An 11,946-nucleotide genomic window follows, 5' to 3' on the forward strand; every position below is an offset into this window, starting at 1 on the left:
TATTTTCATTGGTCTTTATTGACAGCATAATAATAATTATGAAAGTTTACAGATATGAGGTTTATTCTAACTCAACAAGTTGAATGTGCAGCATTGTATAGAATATTTTAATTTAATCAAAATAATATTGTAACAACTAGCAACAAACTTCTTTTTAAAACTGATCCAGTCATAAGAAGTGCTTTGATATGATTCTGCAATGAAATGCTATAGTAATTGCTATTACTAAAAGTGAAAAGCTTCAAGCCATTCTGACAGTGGAATGCAAGATTGAAAAGAAATCTGAAACTATTGATGGCGGCTGTCAGAACCATGCTTCCATTGCTTACGCTATAAATCAAAGAAAATACTATTTCAAAATCTAAGCTCTTTGGAGTAAAGCACCATTGGCTGAGGCACAGGCAGCATAATGAACACACAGACGTCTCTCATCATGATCACATCTCTGGTGGCCATAGGCAACAACCTGTCAAAAGCTGATGAGGTTCATTGAGAGGCCATCAGCAACCTTTGGGCCCCACTTGCATGGCCTGCACCCAACGGGCATCATTAGTGTTCTTTAACTTTGCTCCTTTACAATATTAAGGATGTGGATCCTTTTGAATTACAAGTATAATTTGGCCTTTTCTTAAATTGGATAAAAGTCATGCAGTAATGTGGCAAATAATACAAATTTCATCCTTCAGGCTTTTTCTCAAAAAGGCTTACCATAAGCAGTAGAATTGAAATTATCCTTTTACCAACCTCTCAGAACTGAAAAGGCATTTCTCTGCTTAGCTGTCACGTAATGTTTATACTATTTATTTTACTGACAACTTGCAAATATATATTTTTTCAAATCAGAGTTATGGTATGGCTATATGCTTGCTATTAATTATCATTTGTATTTAAACTATGATAAATGGTTATTGTTTCACTTTATGACTGATAAGCTTTGCAGCAAATAAAACAACCACCAATTTGTTCATAGGTGAATGGACCTATTAGCTTGGTCACCAAGAGGTTGAAAGATGCTTTATTGATATGAAAGGTCCCTGGAGCACTAAGTTCAGCAGGTCCCTCTCCTGTCCCATGCTAAGTGAGTGTTCCACCATAATATGGGTTGACATAGGTGTGGGTGTGAGGAAAACAATTTTGCTGATCGTATTGATTGTTGCACGGTCAGTAAGATTAGTAATTCTTCTCTCCGCATATCTCTGCCTCAGTCCACAGTTCAAAACAAATTAAGGTGTATGATGATACTGGGGAACAAAATCCACTTTTAGTGTTGGTATCGAAGATAACTTGGTGAGATGCAATGTCCTCCTCAATCTTCACAAAAGTGGTATCTAATGCCGCAGTAATGCTTTCTATTCTTCACAATAGCTGCCTTTAATAATCTTTCTGTGATTCTCATTCAGAGGTAAATATTACCAGCTATGTGTTGTCAATGAGAACCTACCTGAAACTCATTTAAAATTGGCCAATCTGTTTTATCCAGGCCCACCAAACACAAAAGAATAAATTTGCAGTCCACATATTTTCTCAACCTGTTCAGAGATATTATTACCCACCTCTTGAGCAAGTGGGACTTTATCCCAGGTCTCCTGACTGCACCACAAAAGTCCTCCCTCAAATTTACAGTCTATCATTTTGAACGTCATTAAAATAATTTTCCAGAGGTAGAGGGACAAGCTGACTACTTACTTTACTGCAATGTTTGTTTTGGAATTGCATGAACATACACTCTCCTTGTTCCTGATCTTCCCAATGTCTTTAATATTTTCTTACATTTTTGCTATGGTTAACAGGTGAAGTACACAAGTTTTAAAGATGTTGAAAACTGAACATTCTACAGACAAAAGGATTTGAACAATGGGCTGTGGAGTGGCAGATGGAGCTAAATTTGGATAAATGTGAGGTATTGTATTTTGGTAATACAAACTGCTCCAGCACTTACACAATTAAATGGTAGAGCCCTGGGTAGTTTTGTAGATCAGAGAGACCTAGGGGTTCAGGTACATGGTTCTTTGAAATTTGCAGCAAACGTATACAGGGTGGTTAAGGTGTTTACAAGGTTTGCCTTCATTGCTCAGACCTTTGAGTACAGGAGTTCGGACATCATGTTGTTGTTGACGGCACATTGGTAAGGCCTCTTCTGGAGTACCATGTGCAGTTCTGGTTGTTCTGTTATAGGAAGGATACTATTACTGTATAGAGGGGTCAGAAAAGATTTAGTAGCATGTTGCCGGGAATGGAGGGTTTGAGATATAAAAATTGACTGGAAAGACTGGAACTTTTTTCACTGGAGCTTAGCACATTGAGGGGTGACCTTATGGAGGTTTATAAAATCATGAGGGGCATAGATAAGGTGAATGACAAGGGTCTTTTCCTGAGAGTGGGTGAGCTCAAAATTAGGGAAGCATATTTTTAAGGTGAGAGAAGAAAGATTTAGAAAAGATACAGAGTGGTTCGTGTTTGGAATGAACTGTCAGAGAAAGTGGTGGATGCAGGTACAGTTACAATGTTTAAAAGACATTAGGATAAGTTTGTGAATAGGAAGGATTTGGAGGGATGTGGGCCAAGTGCAGGCAGGTGGAACTAGTTTAGTTTGGGAACACAGTTGGTATGGACTGGTTGAACTGTGATTTCCATGCTGTATGCTTCTATGTCACTACAACTACTTTTGAACGGCAATGTAAGGAGTGAGGTCATGATCTCATTCGTGAATAGACAAAATATAATTTTAACTTTGGGCAATAATGTTAACGATCTAATCACTTATGTTCACCCAATATATATTGCTAATGTAGTTCAATTCTAATGTTGATGAAAACAAAAATCAGGAGGACTGTACAAAGTAACTAATTTGATATTACTTGTAGTGTACTATCAGCTAAAATCAAAATTATCCTTATGATCATCAACTGCAGTGTCTGTTTTATAATTGAGTGGAAGGGTAGGGTGTTGTGCAGTGACTACCAGGGAGCTGAATTTAAGAAAGCATGTTTGAAACTAAGCTCACTTTTGTAAATGACATCAAAAGTCTTGTCCTTTTGTTTTACACATTGTAGAGTAAAGAAGAGTCCCTCAGAATACCTGGAAGACTAAGTATTTTAAATGGACCCATGTCCCTGGAGAGGAGCACACGTTGTCCACAACTGGCTTGAAGCTTTCTGAGACCAGTGGGCACTGCAGGGTCTAGAGTGCAGAAGGCTTCAACGCATGTATTTGCTGGTTATCATCTCACTAAAAAATTGGGCCAAAAGTCTTCTCAGACAGCTAACGGCTTCTGAAAGGTGCAATTATTGAGTTTGTTTAGTGTTGATTTTAAAAAAAAAACAACTAAGGTTCTAAATACTATTTGAAAATATACCTTCTTTGTACTTTTAAAGATATTCCTAATGTGCACTAAGGTAGAGAAATGATTAAATATTGAGAGTTCTTATGACCAAAATTGAATTAGTACAGTGGTGATTTTACTCAATTAGATTGAGATTTCCATATTTGTAATTTGTCAGGCAACGTAATTTTTAAAAATAATTTCAGACTATATCAACTTTTGACAAGGTCACAAGGGAAAAAGTCTAAGAATTGCATTTGCTATGAGAAGGCAGTTTGCTTGCCTGGTGCCTCAGATTTTATAGCTACTCTTTCCATTTCTGGCGCATGGACATGGCTGCTGCAGTGTGCACTATCTACAAGATGCACTGTACTGACTCGATAAAGTTACTTTGATAGCTGCTGCCTGCTTCATGACATCTTGTATTGGGAAGCACAAGAGCAGCAATATCATGGGAACACCATTTTGACTTAGACATATATCATCATTCCTTCCGTGTCACTGGGTCAATATCCTAGAATTCCCTACCGTAGGAACACCATTGCCACACTGACTGTAGTGCCTTAAGAAAAAGGACCATCACCACCTTCCCAGGGCAACTGGGAATGGTCAGTAATTGCAGTCTTCCACATGGTAACAATAGTTTGCAAACAAACAAATAAAGAACTATTGCACATAGGAAGAAAAGAATGGGACAGTGTAAACAGTGTGGGTGAGCTTGAAAGGGTTATTACACTCAGCACTTGAAGCAAAAACTATTGCAATACCAAACTGTCATAAATGCCAACCCCTAACATGTGAAAATGCTAACAATTCAGTACTGTATAGAACTGAATAAGGGACTGAGTTAAAATATTTTGTCTTTTTAATTGAATTTCAGGATTTTTGTCTTTTGCAATCACGTTCTTCAGTTTATTTCTTTTATAAAAGAACGGAAACACAATGGTCTCATGAGTATCAACTTGCCAACTATTCCTTTCAAATGGAGGTGCTGATGACCTGTGAGCCAAAAGTACAGCTGTTTTGGGAAGTTCTCAAACCCTCTGTAGCTCAGGCATGTTTGTGATGTGGCCATATTGGTTTATGCCAGGTTAGGTTGTTACTTGTTTCTCATGCATAAATTGTACTTGTGTGCGTAGCTGCATAGATAAGTATGGGTGTGTATTTCCATGTGCTTGTACATTACAAATTATATTCTCTTTCCTACTCTGCAAGGATGAGAGTGGCCCACTGTGTGTGTGGACACAGGCGTTTCAAATGGTTGAATGCAGCTGTTTTGTTCTGGGGACTATTCTACAGTTTCTTTTCTCATGCAGGATTGAATCTGCCCCTTTGTGTGGTGCTGGGCTGGAGCGCTGACACAGCACTTCCCCAATACTGTGACATTGAGAAAAGCAGCCCTGAAAGGGTTATTGTGTAAACCAATCGGGGTAAAAGTCTTCATCATTCAGATGACATAGTCATCCCATAAAATTGAAGGTTCTTGTGAATGATATAATCACTTTTTAAAAGATCCTGTTATAATATTTAAAAATTTTAATGAACAGAGAAAGCTTTGGGAGTGAAATTGGCATCAGACATTAAACTAGAATGGGTGCTGGTGAATTGACAGAAACATTCACACCACACAAATGCCAGGCAATGATCATCTCCAATAAGAGATAGACTCTCTATCCCACCACCATCCCTTGATATTCAATGGAATTATCATCACTGAATCACCCACTATCAATATCCTGGGGTTACCAATGACCTGAACTTCAAATAGTGGCTACAAGAGCAGGTCAGAGGCTAGGAATGCTGCAACAAGTAATTCACCTCCTGACTCCCCAACGGCTGTCCACCATCTACAAGACACAAATCAGGAGCGTGATGGAATATTTCTCCATTTGCCTAGATAGGCACAGCTGCAACAACACTCAAGAAGGTTGACAACATTTAGGACAAAACAGCTGGCTTGATTGATAGAGGGATTGGATGCGACATAGTGCACACTACCACTACTGAGTATCAATCTATAAGATGCACTGCAGAAATTCAAAGATTCTCAGACAGCACCTTCCAAAGTCATGCCCACTTCCATTGAGAAGGACAAGGGAAGCAGGCACATGGGAACATCAGCACCTGCAAGTTCTCCTCCAAGCCACTTACCATCCTGGTAGCATGTGGTCTGCAGCAGTTCAAGAAGGCAACTCACTACCTTCTGAAGAACAACTAGGGATGGGCAATAAATGCTGGCCCAGCCTGTGACACCCCCATCCCACAAGAGAATATATTTTGTAAAAATATAATCTGCTTGGTTCTTTTATTCAACTAAGAAGCATGTAAATAACATGCAGATTTGGAAAAAAAAATCCAAGGATGACCAGAAGAACAGGAGAGTAGAAGAAAGGCGATCGTCAGATCAGCAATGATACGACTGAATGGCAGAGCAGACTCAATGGGCTGAAATGCCTATTCTCACACCTGTTTCTTAAGACCTTTTTCCTAACCCATACATTGAGAGTGTAAATGGAAAATCTTATCCCCTTGAGATATACACAGTACACTCTTTGATCATTGGCACTGGAAAGGCGGTGCGCTATGAGCCCATTCTGTGTACCTACATGCAGACACACACGGCAAGGTACTCCTCCTGGTCAACCCTTGCCAGACGTCAAGTTCTTGGCTTATGCAAGTTGCAATATGACTTAATGTTTAGATCTTATCGTTATAACACTCATTTTTGGGTCTACTTGGAAAATAAACCAATTCATAGTGCAGGCATTTCCTCACAGCATGCAGAACATGACTGACCGTGTTACGTGAGGTTCAAATGCCTGCATTGTCTTGGAAACATGGTCACCATAAACTAGCCAGAGGATAAGCTTACCATCCAGGTAAGTGCAGGCTTTCAAAGCTGGAGGGCCAGTAAGAGTCTGCCTTCTCCCCAACCTTTTAAACTAAAAGATGTATGAAAGAGACACGTGAACATGGAGACAGAACAGAGCCACATTACCCTGCAGCTGCACCTAAAAGGCAGAGAGAAGTGGTCTCAGCCTTTTATTTCAAACACTCATTTTTATGAATAAACAGTCACAAACACATTGATTCTGTACAGAATCAATCAAGGAAACAAAAATATTGGAGTTTGACTCTAGCCAAAAAAACCAATAGGTATCTCTTACTTGTACAAGACCATATTTACAGGCAACCCTAACTCACAGCTTCCCCTTTTTAGGTTGATTAAGCTAATTACACCAAGTAAACTAAAAATACAGGAGAATGCCTCTTAAATAGAGTTTCTGTAGGGAAAGAAAACATTGGAAAGGAAATTTGGTTGCAGGGTCTGATTATGAATTCTAGTCCCCTGTGGTGTCCGTGGTCACAAACTGCCAATGGAGAGCGTGTGCTCCCTCTCCAGGGACCCTTTGGGTGGTGCAGACATATCTATGGATTTCTGTTTTCAGTGATTTCTTACAAAACAGCATGAATTGAGCAGAGTGCCATACCAAAAAGAAGCTGTTGGTCACTCAGGGTTTTACAGTCAAGGGCCTACAACACATTGAGGAAGAGCTGCAGAGTGTTCTGCTCAGTCTGGTCTTTGAGGACACAAGAGAGACATTTCAGGTCAGGATAACAAACATTTATGTTGGTTCCTAGAGCCATAAGACTGTGAAGGAAGAGCTAATAATTTGGGCATTTCAGCCTTGAGATAAAGGCTTTGGAATATATACAAGATGGTGCATATTTGTGGGAGATAAATCCAAATGGCTGTTTCAAAATAAACATTGAGTACATCATCAAAAATTTAAAGAAGTGGTGAACTGCAAATTTGGGATTAAATTAGATTCACTTCACAGGAAGACACAAAATGAACATTTGCCTAAAGTAGTGTGATCAAGACTACACAAAATAAGGGGTATAATCCACTGCACCTGTCAATACAGCATTTACTTCAATTCTGCTTCCACAAGATTTGAATTTTGCTTCATGACCTGATATTTGGTCACATCCATGATATGAGTGTGCTATATGCAAAACTGGAATTGTTTCACAATTGACACAAGTAAACATCAGTCTTCATTGCAAGTTTTTTCTGAGAAACCAGTACAAGTCAATGTTTACGTACAGGAAAGCTATTAAATTAGAGAAATACAGCACTTCATTGAGAACAACGTCTTTGATATGCAGTGCAGCCACCAAAATATGAGCAATTCACTTTGTCCAGCATTGCAGTCTCCTTGAATTTTTTTCTTAATGATCTTCTTCGCACAAACACTTTAAATGGCACATTGGCCTACTGTGATAAATTACAACCTGCACCCCATTTGCAACCTTCACAGGTTGAATGGCTCCATGTTTGATTATGATAGGCTGGTAACTGGTCTGCTGAACATGCTTGATTGGTCAAGCCTGGATGTGGGTTCAGAACAAGGTACTAGAAGCTGAGGAAGGGTCACCGGACCCAAAACGTTAACTGTTTTTCCTTCACAGATGCTGCCAGACCTGCTGAGCTTTTCCAGCGATTTTGTTTTTGTACTAGAAGCTGGAGCTGGGGTAAACAAAAGTACAGTCATTTTGTGATTGCAGAGATATTTTATGACTGTTGTAAGTAAACCTGCTGCACACTTTGAAAACTAGAAACACCTCTGCATAGTTCTGCAATACACAAAATCTAAAAAAAAAAAGTGGGGACTAGAACATGTATTGCTTGTTATGTTAAACTTTTGCCACCTTTAGAGAGGAAATATTCATCCTTTGCAAGGAGTTATGAGAAGGAGATGTGGTTTTTTTTAAAAAAAAAGAGGCTAAACATAATGGTGCAGGGCTGGATGAACACAGCAGGCCAAGCAGCATCATAGGAGCCTAGGCTGAACATAATATTTTTTTTGTAGTACAATCATTTGCATAAGATACTAAAAACAGAGGTGTCAGTTGTCTCAGGTTATTCTGTATGTGAAATTATGGGTTAGATAAAATAGACCAGATTTTGCTCAAAATATTAGCATATGGACAATATGCAATTGTTCATATTAGCTATTAACCTGTAGCAAGAAAGAGACCCTGTGAATTTCAGATTACTCCATTATTCTGGTCAATTCACACAATAACAGTTTACAACATTCCCACATCATTAAAATTTCCATTCTTTACATAACCTTAGTCTCCTCTTTAGGCAGTTGAAAATTTAAGTTAATATCTTGTTTATTGACAGTACTTCAAGTTGCTTAATAAAAATAAGTAAACAAGATTCAAACTTTGCCCAATAGACTACCTCAATATTTGCAACACCTTCTGTCAAGAGCGTGAAAATCTCCACATCACTTCCTTTAGCTACAAGCTACTGAAAACACCACCTCTACTAACACTGATCCACAATTAACTAACAGGAAGAGCATTTGAACAAAGAATCAAACAATTACATAATGTCCCCTGAGGAAGAGCAGTTTAATGAGGCAATCTACTTAAGAACCCAAATCAATAATTTCTATCTTATGGGATCCTCTGCAACAGTGAAAATGTCCCCAATTCTGGGCCAGAAAGTTCATATCCAGTCCCACTTCAAAATGTGATCACCACAGAGGTGCATCATTAACACAGGTCTAAGCAGGTTAATTTTTACAAAAAACGCAAGAATTTGTCACAATCACAGCTTGAACCTTGGGCAGCTGAATTCTACTTAGTAAACAGGGGCTCCTGGGCAGACATGTATTTTCAAAGTTCAATTTCTATTAAAATAAATATTGCTAAGCACACTGGCCCAGTGTGCTGTTTAGTTCTCCAGTACTCTTCATTTAGCTTGTGTTGCCTGGTATATTTATAAGAAATTACTTTGTTTAAATTGTGCAATTTACTTAATTGGGATTTAATCAGCCAAAGCTGTTTATTTGTTGCTGTTCATTATTACTTGCACCTGAGCTCAACTCCTGTTCCATTTGTGTATTTTGTATTTGGATTCTGTTCAATTTGACTTGATCATCTGGGAATTATTTTCTTCTCAGAGTAAAGGTCCATGTTTACACCCATAACGTAATTTTGGTCTACTGTATGCCTGCTGGTATATTTTTCCTTGTTATTCGATTGTTAGGTTTTAGTTTCTCAAAAAAGGGTTTGATCTGATCTTGGAAGGAACTGTTGAGTGATTATAATTTTGAAAGTGGTTGGGGTTATTGGAAAATTTGTGGTAAAGCAGGATAGTGATTTTGTTTGTGCTTGGACAGCAATATAAGTCTGACCCCTACTTTTATTACATTAATAGATAGATTCCAAAAGGGTGAAAGAATCTCCCTTTCTGTAGGGTAGGCCTCTGCTTGGTCTTACTCTTCCTACTGATAGGCTAAACCCTCTGATTGCTATACAACCTGAGAACTTAAGCTAAATTTAAGAATTCACCAGACTGTTGCATCTAATAGTATTTGGAAACAAATGCTTGAGCAAGTTATGGATAGGGTGAAGATGCAGGATTTATGTGACAGTTGATCTCTTGTTCTGTGCTTTACTAATTATTTTGCAACTTGAGCTGACTAGGTTTGCAAGTAGAAATTGAGACTATGTAAGTGGTAAATGTTTATAATAATCTATGGGGAAGATGGTGGAGTAAAACAAGAGTTGTTTGGAAATGCAGTTAATTTTTTCTTTAATGCAGATGGGATCTGATGGACTAAGTGTGTTACATAGGAACAGAAGGAGCCCATTCAGACCATTCAAGCCTGTTAGAGTTGAGACAATGATCAACCATAGCCTATCTACCTACCTTGGTTTCATAACATTTAACACCCTAAATTAATATTTTTTTTAAAAACTAGCAATCTTAGTTTGAAACATTCAGGTCACTTCTAGTCTCAACAGGTTTTTGTGCAGATATCTGGCAGGATAGTTCAAGATTTTCACTGCCCTTTTTTTGTCAATCAATGCCCCCGGCATCAACCTTGAACAGCCTTACCTCAAATTTGAAAGTTCCGTTTCCTATTTCTGGATTTCCCATGAGAGGAATGAATATCTCCCATGTATTCACTTCTGTTAATTACCTTTACTATCTCAGCTATGCTACTCCTATGCTCATCAATTCTCAAGGCAACACCTAACCTTGCATATATAACTGGTTCTCATAATTTAATAGTTTTGTTATTTATGAATCACATCATTTTGAGCTATTGAATCTTTCTTTCCAGATGGTCAAGCAACATCTAATATTTTAAAGAGTAGTTTTGATTCTACTCTACATTTTGTTTGTGCCTGCACTGGATTTAGACCCCCATGACCTTTTAGTGGAGCAATTGGTCTTTTGTGTGAGTATAAAATATTTGGGATTGTATTTGATCACTGCCTTCCTCCTAATTTGAGGTATTTTCTCTTGCTTTTTCAGGTCCTTCCTGTGCCACTATTTGTTTGACGCAGTGGCTGGTCAGGTTAATGTTACCACCCTGTTTCTATTAGTAGATAATCCAAAAATTACTTGGAGCTGATCCATCTTCCAAAGACTTGAAAAGGAATGATGTAGTTGCCCTACTTGACAATCAGCTAATCAGGCCAGGAACCATGCTAAGCAGCAAATGTCTGAAATTGCCAAGTTTTGACTTACAACTTATTGAAGGCTATACTTAATGGTTGTTCCCTGTGATGAAAGGACAAGACTCCCAGCGCAGCAACCAGATTGAATGAGTCCACTAATGTTCTTCGATACCTTAGTGCCAATCAGAAAAATGAAATTGTGGGCTAGACATTTCTAAAGATAAAAATACGTAAACATCTGAAAGACTACAAAAAATGTACCCTTTTGTTTTTTATCACCAGAGATAAAATAATTATTTATATGTTACATGTGAAAAGCAAATGTTCTACCTACAAATACTTGTCAATTGATCAGACAGGAAATTGAGAAAAACATTGACTTGCCCAATAATAAACGATTCTCCAAGATGATAAAGTGATTGGAATCTATCCCTGTGCCAATTCACAAGGAGACAGACCAAGTGCTGGAAGGTGGGATAAGGCTGGAGGGTTCATGGTCAGTTGGTGTGGATATGATGGGCTGAATGGTCTCCTGGCCTGCAACAAATTTTGATATTTTGTTTCTACTTCGTTGAGAGAAGTATTCAATTTATGTTGAATTGGGTCAATGTACTGTGAGCTAACTGTGAGGCTTTCCAAGTTCAATTCCTTTGGAACACTATAAGCCATCAGGAGGAGGAGATCTTCAATCTCCCCATATGTCTCGGATTCCAACCCAGGCCTTGGAGGTAAGGATAACCTGCTAACCCAGTTCATCATCCAATCACATTATAGTAACGAAATAACCTCCAGACTGAAAACATGATTGATTCTATAATTGTTTCTGAAGCTGTAGGGTGAAAAATCTGCAACACATAATGCATCCAATTCTGAGAAATTATTCATAATAAATAACGTTATATGGATGGGCTAATTATTGTCACGGGTAATGTTATTTATTGTGGACAACATAATTAGAGAAGGATTGTGAGTGTTATTGGAGTGTGTTTGATGGTAGCCTGTGTTTTGCTCTCTCGCTCTCTCTCTCTAATATCTGCAGAGATACAAAAGAAATAAATAAGGAAGGAAAATAACTTATTTTCTGTTCTTCATCACGAATGATTTGGCGCATTCTCTATCCGAGTTTCCAA

The 11,946-nt window shown here is 38.2% G+C and overlaps 1 long non-coding RNA gene across 2 annotated transcripts; it reads left to right on the forward strand.

Annotated features, from left to right (window-relative positions):
* The first annotated feature begins 9,207 nt into the window (after positions 1–9,207).
* Positions 9,208–11,637, forward strand: LOC125486398. Of its 2 annotated transcripts, none has more exons than XR_007265076.1 (3): positions 9,208–9,313; positions 10,477–10,593; positions 10,671–11,637. It is a non-coding gene; the product is annotated as an uncharacterized LOC125486398 (long non-coding RNA). The 2 variants fall into 2 exon arrangements; XR_007265075.1 differs by having other exon boundaries at positions 9,240–9,362.
* The last annotated feature ends 309 nt before the right edge of the window (positions 11,638–11,946 follow it).

Source organism: Rhincodon typus, chromosome 28 (assembly GCF_021869965.1).
Source record: "Rhincodon typus isolate 14 chromosome 28, sRhiTyp1.1, whole genome shotgun sequence".
Taxonomy (NCBI): domain Eukaryota; kingdom Metazoa; phylum Chordata; class Chondrichthyes; order Orectolobiformes; family Rhincodontidae; genus Rhincodon; species Rhincodon typus.